General features: G+C 31.1%; 1 long non-coding RNA gene across 1 annotated transcript; it reads left to right on the top strand.

Moving 5' to 3' along the window:
* The first annotated feature begins 7,674 nt into the window (after window positions 1-7,674).
* On the top strand, window positions 7,675-8,352 carry LOC132037370 (uncharacterized). The gene is made up of 2 exons (XR_009409860.1): window positions 7,675-7,825; window positions 7,953-8,352. It is a non-coding gene; the product is annotated as an uncharacterized LOC132037370 (long non-coding RNA).
* Window positions 8,353-8,879: the final 527 nt, after the last annotated feature.

Raw genomic sequence — 8,879 nt, 5'->3', positions numbered from 1 at the left:
CAATAGAAGTAGACCCAAATAGAGAAAGTCATAGATAATTCAAATGGAGAAGAAATGCTTTGACAGGCATTAAATCTTTTTTGTTACATATAAAGATTATGAAAATTGATCTCACCAAAACATAGATACACTTAGACTTTACATATAGAATCGATTGGAAGTAAATTAGTAATATTATTTTGATAATTCTAATCAAAAGTGATTAGGTTCCGGTACATACGAAAGAGTTATCTGGACCGAAAAGTTTGCAGCCCTTAGGTGTTTTGCAATAGTTAGTGCATGATACATGAAGCTTCTTATCTCCCGAAGATGGGCAAGTCATGTAATAGACATTTCACATACACTCACCTGAACATAATTTGGTTTCCGTAGACTCAACATAATCTTTTTCCAGTAGGAAAACTGTTTCAAAAACAATTAAAAACAAAAATAATACATGTAATTACTTACATAAATAGTAAATTGATGCAAAAATTTCATGAAGCAGCTTCTTTTTTAATGGAAAAAAGTAATTAAATGCGTACCACACAGGAAGAGGAGAGTGAGGACAGTTACTTTGCTACTAGCCATGCTTGTTTACTTTTATTTTATCTTGTTGGAGTATGTTATCTTTAAGAGTATTTATATCTAATTTTAAGATAAAATATGCTACTGTCAAAATGGACTAAGGTTCAGTGGAAATTTGCAAGTGAATTGCGACCGACTCTTAACTTTTATGGAACTGACTTTTATCGAATTTACCTGGGTTGCCAAAGTAGATGAATCAAAATTGAGAAAATTACACCCCATGTCAATTCGGGTAGCAATGCTAACAAAATTGACTCAATTTTTAAAATCTAACAAAAAATGACCCACTCCCTCCTCCTCCTCCTCCTCTCTCTGCACTCACTCTCACCTCAATCGCCGTCACTGCTTCACCGATCTAACTCCGGCGAAGCAAGCCATCTCCGGCCAAACAACGCCCAACGATCTGAATGGATTCGCTTTTTAATGCCGTCACCGGTCTAACTCCGGCGATGCAAGCCATCTTCGGTCAGATCTGTATTGTTCCGGTCTAACTCCGGCGAAGCAAGCCATGTCCGGTCAGATCTATATTGTTACAGATCTAATCGGATTCTCTTTTTAACGCTGTCACCGGTGACTTTTTATTTTGTTTAAATGTTAATTGTATTGTTACAGATCTGACCAGATTCGCATTTTTCCGGCGACCTCCATGAACGTCGGTGAGTGCCGTTTTGGTGTATTTGGGTGTATATGGTGGTATATGGTGTTCATGTATATAGGTGTATAAATATGGTGGTTGGTGTTGCTCCGGCGTGATCTCTGGCGATGACGACTGGTCGCAGGTGTATATGCGTTATAATATTGTATATGGGTGTATATGGTTATAATATTGTATATGGGTTTATGGGTTATAATATTGTATAATCTATATTTAATATAAAGCTAGGAATAGACAATCCTATGTGGCACCTCTCTATGGCCAAGGATTCTATTTATCTTTTTTCTCCTTTTTTTGACTTTTTATATCATTTTTTTTTTAATTTAAAAAAGTCATCTCCATAACTCACACCCCTTCATCTTTATAACTTCTACTCTTAATTAGTATTAGTAATTAATTTCATAATTCCTAATTTAATATACAAGTTGTGACACCTGATTAAAATCACACCAACATGGTATTTCTCCTTTTTTTTGACAATTTTTCTTCATTTCTCTACAAAATTTACTAATTACTAAATAAATAGAATAACAAAAGCCTCATACATTAAATGAGCCTTTTCAAGAGTCCAAACCACGTTCAACATTGTAATAAATCAAGTAACCCTCTGTTTGATCCATTTGCACGTAATAGTAATATTTATTTATAATCAAGCCTAAAGCCGTTTTTTCCATCATAATTAATGACTGATAATTATAGTGACAATTCATTCCTCTGCCATTTGATACTCAATTATATTTACCCCCTAGACATATCCTCTTATTCTACTTTTCTTTCTGGGTTATGTTATTCTTCTCGTGTTGTTCTTTTTTTATTGCATTAAGAATATTTCATGTATGTTCTTATGTGTTAAAATTCTCATTCAGTAAATTAGTTTTCGATATCTTCTTACTATTACTATTCGTAGTTCATCGATTTTTGAAATTTATTATTTCTTAGAAAGAAGAAAATCAATGATGGACACATGAAAAGAAACTATAAAATCACTACAGGAAGATCTGAGGCTAAGGACAATTAGTCTTTCTTAAACTTGATTTTGCAAAATAAGTTATTTGATGATCTCTTTTGCACCACATGCAATGTATCTAATTTTCTCATAAACTGGATAGTTAGATGACTTGATTTTATTCATACTAATTGTTTGTTTGTTCTTTTTTTTTTTTTTTTAAAAAGTACTGGCTTGATATCCTCTTTGTTCATTTTTTCTCTTTTGCATAACTAATTCTTTGTTTTGTTTAGTAGGTGAGTATTGGAGATGTGATAAACTATCAAAGGATTGTCTACATAAATTAGTTGATAATTTTTTTTTATTGCCATTATTTTTGCATGCTAAAAGATTTTAGTATTAACATATTATGTCAGAAAAATTAAGTTGTATTTCTAAATATACAACTAAAATTGAATTGAGTGTTTTTTATTTGTACAGTTAATATAGCTATAAAATGAAATCTACGAAATTTTAGTTTTAATTTAACCTTTTTTAGTACTCTTTAAAACTTATACAAAAATTACCTAAGTTTCATTGATAATGTATAAAAAATGTATATTATGTAGAAGTAGATACTCCAAATAATACAACTATATAAATTAGCTAATAGTCTGACACAAAATAGATGTTGGCAATTTTTTTCCATAAAAGAATTGTAGTATCTAATTTCATTATTGGGAACTAACAATCGTTTCAAATTTCACTAATATATGAACTGTTTGCTTTCAATAGTAAAGTCCACCAAATTGTTGTTTCCATTTTGCATTTTATGTGAAATTTCAAAAGTTTTTATACGAAAGAGTTCAAGTTTAAAGCATAATAAAAATACTTCAGCTGACATGTTAACAAGTAATCGGGGCAAATCTACATTTTTCGTCATTTTATATATTAATATTAACACCTCTAGAAGTTCAATAATTTGTGCATATTCATACATAAATGAGTGAAAATCCTTTTTTATTTTATATCTTAAAACTGTATTACATTATTTATAAATGATTAAACAAAATCAGGCTTAGGTTTGCAATACCCATTTTTTACGTTATCTTTTTTTCCCTCTCTTCTTCATTACTTTTTTTTTGTTTCCGTTCAAGTTACATATATCAATTTTAATGCGCAGCTTCATAGCGATCTTAATGTATCCCAAAATTCTTTCAGTCAAAATATAAATTATCAAAAAATCATGAAAAATTCGTAGAAACATGAAAAGATGTTTGATTAATAAATATTATTTCTTTTCTAAAAATTATAACATTCACATTTTATACTCCTTTTATGACCGCGCGTAGCGCGAGTAAGTACACTAGTATTGTACATGGGTGTATATGGATATATGAGTGTATATATGGGTTATAATATTATATAATATTGTATATGGGTGAATATGGGTATATGGGTTATAATATTGTATAACATTGTATATGGGTTAAAGCTTTGCAATGTAAGTTTTGAGCTATTTTTTTGTAATGCAAGTGACCAAATTGTATATTTATGAAACTTCCCCATCAAAATTTAGTTAAATTTTATTTATATCCTATGATTTTTTCTTCTAGGCTGAAAGAGTAAACGATGCAAATTTTGTCATGTCAGCGTGAGGATCCATGAGATACACCTATATCAAATAGAGGTGTCTATCTGGTCACTGGATCAATTGTGGTTTCTATCTAGCCGTTGTGAACAACTTAAAGAGGCCATCTATGTGTTTCGCCCTTTCAAGAAAACACGTATATAAAAAATAAAAAAAATCTCAAAATAAGCTAATTTCGTGGTTTACTTTCTTTTCTACATGATCAAATTAGACTTACTCCATTATATATATGTTATTACCAGTAACTTAACTTGATGATGCAAGAATTATATACAATATATGTTAATAGAGAAGTACACTTTACGAATTAATAAAGAGATGATACTAGAAACATTCATATAAAAGGGTTCCCCGAGTATAAATATTAGAAGCACTACAAGAAAACACCTAATTTGTGGAGGTTTTTTAGTCAATTTGTGGCGGTTTCCAAACCCCACAAACAGAATTGTGGCGGTTTCTGAAAACGCTACAGTTATCAATGCCACGAGTCTTATTGTGGCCGTTTTCCGAAACCTTCACGACGGCCTCCACAAAATAAAATTTAAATTTGTGGAGGTTTTTAGAGATAATCGGTGGCAGTTTATAACCTCCAAAATATCATCTTACTATTTCAAAAAAAAATATAGTGGGGATTTTTAGACCCCCCCCCCCCCCCCCCCCCCCAATATGATACTTAGTTCTTTTCCAAAAACTTAATTGGGGGTTTATAACCCCCACAATGTTAATGATTAAAAAAAAGAAATTAACTAGTGACAATTTAATTTGTTTCCACCACAATACTTTTGTTATTAAATTTTTTTGCTATTTAAAACTTTTAATCAGGATTAAATAAATAATTTTACTGAACAACTTATAACAAAGTCAAATTCCATTAAAAATAACCATAATAACAAACAATACAAACTCAGATCCAACTAAACAAAAAATGAAGTAGAAGAAACGTACTACTAACGTAAGAGTGATAATTGATGTACCTTCCTATAATTCATGAAGTCTGTTATATAAAAAGTGAGCTTTCACTGAAAAGAATATTTGGCCAATGAACGAGTTAATGCATAACTTACCGAATCCATTGCTTTAGATTACTCTTTGACCAAAAGGAGTAATTATCTACCACAATCACCCGAGCTTAATGCAAAAGTTAACGTAATTATACTCGTGTTTCTAACCACATCTAATATACTTACATGGATACAGCAGTTGCAATATACAACAGTTGCAAATATAAGAAACCTCCTCATATGGTACCTGGAAACAAAAACTTTTCTTAATCGTCAAAAGAAGGAAAATAAAAAATTCCCTTAATTGTCAAAAATGCAAAAACACACACTCATTTTCCCAAACAACAATAATGACACTTAATTTACCAATCAGACCTCGAAACCAATTAAGGAACCCATGAAAGAATTGAACCAACATTTAACCCAATAATTGTAATAATACATAGATCGACACGCATATCGCAACCAGTTTCCTGTTCGGATTGCAGTCCTGGAATAAGAAAGAGTTTTACTCTATAGAGCCCTGGAATTTTGAGTTGATAGAAGAAAGTGAATTGATTCAGTTGAGCCCTAGAATTTCGTGAGTAGTGGAGAGGGAATTTAGCCCTCAGGAAAAAAAGAGGGGGAAAAAGGAAAAGGGAGCGGGAATTTGCCCCCCAGGTTCTGAATATTTTTTAAGTCTAATTTCCTAATTACCCTATAATGTTCAAATTAAAACTTAGGAAGATGGTGTCTAATATTGCCTTTTCACATTTTTTTCTCTTTTATTTCTTTTTTTATTAGTAATTAAAAATATTGGGAGATAGAACTAACTATCTAATAAAACATACTTTAACAAAATTGAGATATATATACTACTCCCTCTGTTTCAATTTATGTGAACCTATTTTCTTTTTAGTCTGTGCCAAAATAAATGACCTCTTTCCTAATTTGGAAACAAATTCACTTTATGAAATGATTTACAGCCGCACAAATATTTAAGAGTTATTTTGAACCACAAGTTTCAAAAGTCTTCACTCTTTCTTAAATGTCGTGTCCAGTCAAATGAGTTGACATAAATTGAAATGGAGGGAATATAAAAAATAAAACATAAAAAAAAGCAACAAAAAAGCAAGATATCTAAACAAATAAAAATCCAAGATATGGAACAAACTCACAAAAACTCATTAACATAATTCATTTAATATTCAAATTGCTAAATATCTTTGATTAGATAAAATAATATTATTTGTTTAAATTGAGAACTCCTAATATTATGAAAATAAAAGATTTATGTGCATATATTTTGTTAAAAAATTCCTTTCACACATCTACACAAGTAAATTTGTAGGTCGACGCCGTATATTAAGTCATCTCAAACGATTTCTCATTTTATATTAAATATGTGTTACTTGTACCTTCTAGTGAAGGTTATCATGTTAAATCTTACCTAATCTTGAATGACTACAATCCATCTTAGCATATGTATCTCTGCAATATTCATCTTATGGATATATTGGACTTTACCAGCCCGACACTCGCTAACATATGATATTATTGGTCTGACAACTTTTTTATAGAACTTATCTTTCAGTTTGATATGAATTTTATCACATAACACCCCAATAACACTTTTTCATGTTAACGATCCAGTTATATATGACCCGAGTAACATCTTCATCAGATTCTCTTGAAACAACGAGCCTAGTGTTTTGGTAAAAGACTAACAAAATGTAATTCTATCGCTGAGTTATGCAAAGTGGTCACACGTCGGCGCGGATGGTCAGGATATTAATTAGAAAGACAAACTTCTGAAAGACATTTGATTGAGTGAAGTTGCGAGAACGCCGAACACGTTTTCATTCGGAGTAGCTGTCACGCACATGGTGCAAATGACGGGTAGCCCATTGAGAGTCCACAATCTCCATGCTAGTAACGACCAAATATGTAGGGTTATTAACCGCCACAAATTGTATTGAATTCTGATATTTACAAACCTCCACAATTTGATGCAACTTGTGGAGGTTATCAAAAACCTCTATAATAAGACCGCCACAAAAAGAATTATATAGTGGGAGTTAAAAGAAACGCTACAAAATGATTTAACGCTACAAAATGATTTTATAGTGGGGGTTTTAAGAACCCCACAAATAAACCTCCACAAAAAAAATTATATAGCGGGGGTTAAAAAAAAAAGGCTACAAAATAATCTTATAGTGGGGGTTTTTAAGACCCCCACAAATAGACCTCCTCAATATAGCTCTTTTTTTGTAGTGAAGGAACATACCTTGGCTTCAATCACCAAAAGATTCCCCCCATAGTCGGCAAACTGAGAATGATACTATTTCACTAAGTGAAAGAGTCAAATTCTTTCCTGCTTAATATAATTTTGTACACTGGGGAAATTAATCTTGGATCATCCCTTAAGTTTTAGCTTAATTAAACTCGTCCCTCTTTATCATGAACGGATAATGAGTATGGTTGTTCCTAATTATTACTCCCTCTGTCCAAAATAAGTGTCATTTTAGCAAAAAATACGTTCATTAAGAAATTAATAATTAAAATGAGGAGTTTACTAAACTCCCATATTTATTTGATTTTTTTTTTTTTTTTAGAATTGAACAATATTAAAGAGGACTACTTCTTTAATGCTACGGACATAGTTGGAAGCACTTGTCAAATTTTGTCTTGAATTCCTAATATTTTGGGACGGAGGGAGTATAAGCATCTCGTTTTGACCAAGTAAGTCGGCAATATTCCCCTGATAGGTAAATGCTGAGAAGGAAATAACAACATAAAATCCATTCTTTTTCTCAAAGAAAGTAGATTCTTATTCTTACTTGTATGTCCTATAAATACACATGATCTCAACGAAATATTAGACACTCAAAAAAAGTTAAAAGCAATTACTTTGAGTTCACTCCTGCAAGTTTCTCAATTAATCATGGTCAAGGCTAGCAACAATTTGATCAACTGCTACTTGAACGTAGCCTTAGTTCTTACTTTTCTTCTCATTCTAACTCCATCCCTTGGACGAGTACTTCTCAGTATGAACATTTAATTCATTGCATAATAAATTTTATTTTGTTACAAAAAACTGTTCTTATTTAATAAATTTTATTTTGTTACAAAAATCTGTTCTTATTTTTTCTTTTTATGTTTTGTTTTCTCCAGCGTCTAATGACGACAAGTTTCAGGCCATTCAGGCTTGTAGCCTTTATAATGTAGATACTGGCGACACTTGCGATAGTATTATCAAGTTTTTCAATCTGAAAGCAAAGGACTTCCATTCTTTCAACCCAAATCTTAACTGTGACGATCTTTTTGTGGGTCAATATCTCTGTCTCAACGCAACCTTATCTACTTGAAATCTTGAATCCAAGTCATGATGGCCATCAATATATTGTACTAGCTTAATTATAAGTGTATGCATCTCTAGTCTTAGATGCAAATTAAATCTCTTCCAGTAATGAGATTTACAAATATATGTATCCCTTTAAACCAAGAATTTCTTTGGTTATGTTGTATGTTTGTATCAAGTGATGTTTCCCTGTAATGGAGATCAGTTCATTAATCGTTTGTCTTTTTTTGAGGTTGTGTGGGTTATGCATGCCTTATAATTTGTTTGTTGATCAATAGCAAAAGTAATTTATCTGTTCTAACTCATGTTGCTATATTTGTCAAGAAAGGACTTCTGGCATAAACCTCATGTATACGATGACTACAAAGTCTTTATTAGTCTAAACTTTATGCTGGATCAAATTACAGTTCAAACAAATGAGCAAGTGTACTTTTCTCAGAAACTTCCAAATTCAAAATTTCAAAAACATAAAAAAAATATCTAGGAAAATTGAAGTGTTTGAGCAATTTTTACAAAAGTGATTTACCCACAAAAACTCAAAAAATTCGCACGCACGTCATAATGTTTCTTCTTCTTTTTTTTTTTTTTTTCCTTCAAAAAAGATATATTAGTAGGTAAAAAAACAATTTCTTTTTACTTTTGCAAAAATTAAAAACTGACGTTGTAGACATTGTAATCTATTTAAAATTTGTTAGGTTAGGTAGAATTCCTGCTTTCAAATTTATCAAATTCCATATTTG

Source organism: Lycium ferocissimum, chromosome 11, assembly GCF_029784015.1.
Source record: "Lycium ferocissimum isolate CSIRO_LF1 chromosome 11, AGI_CSIRO_Lferr_CH_V1, whole genome shotgun sequence".
Classification (NCBI taxonomy): Eukaryota; Viridiplantae; Streptophyta; class Magnoliopsida; order Solanales; family Solanaceae; genus Lycium; species Lycium ferocissimum.
The sequence above is the reverse complement of the archived record's forward strand: the minus strand, read 5'-3'. Positions and strand labels throughout refer to the sequence as shown.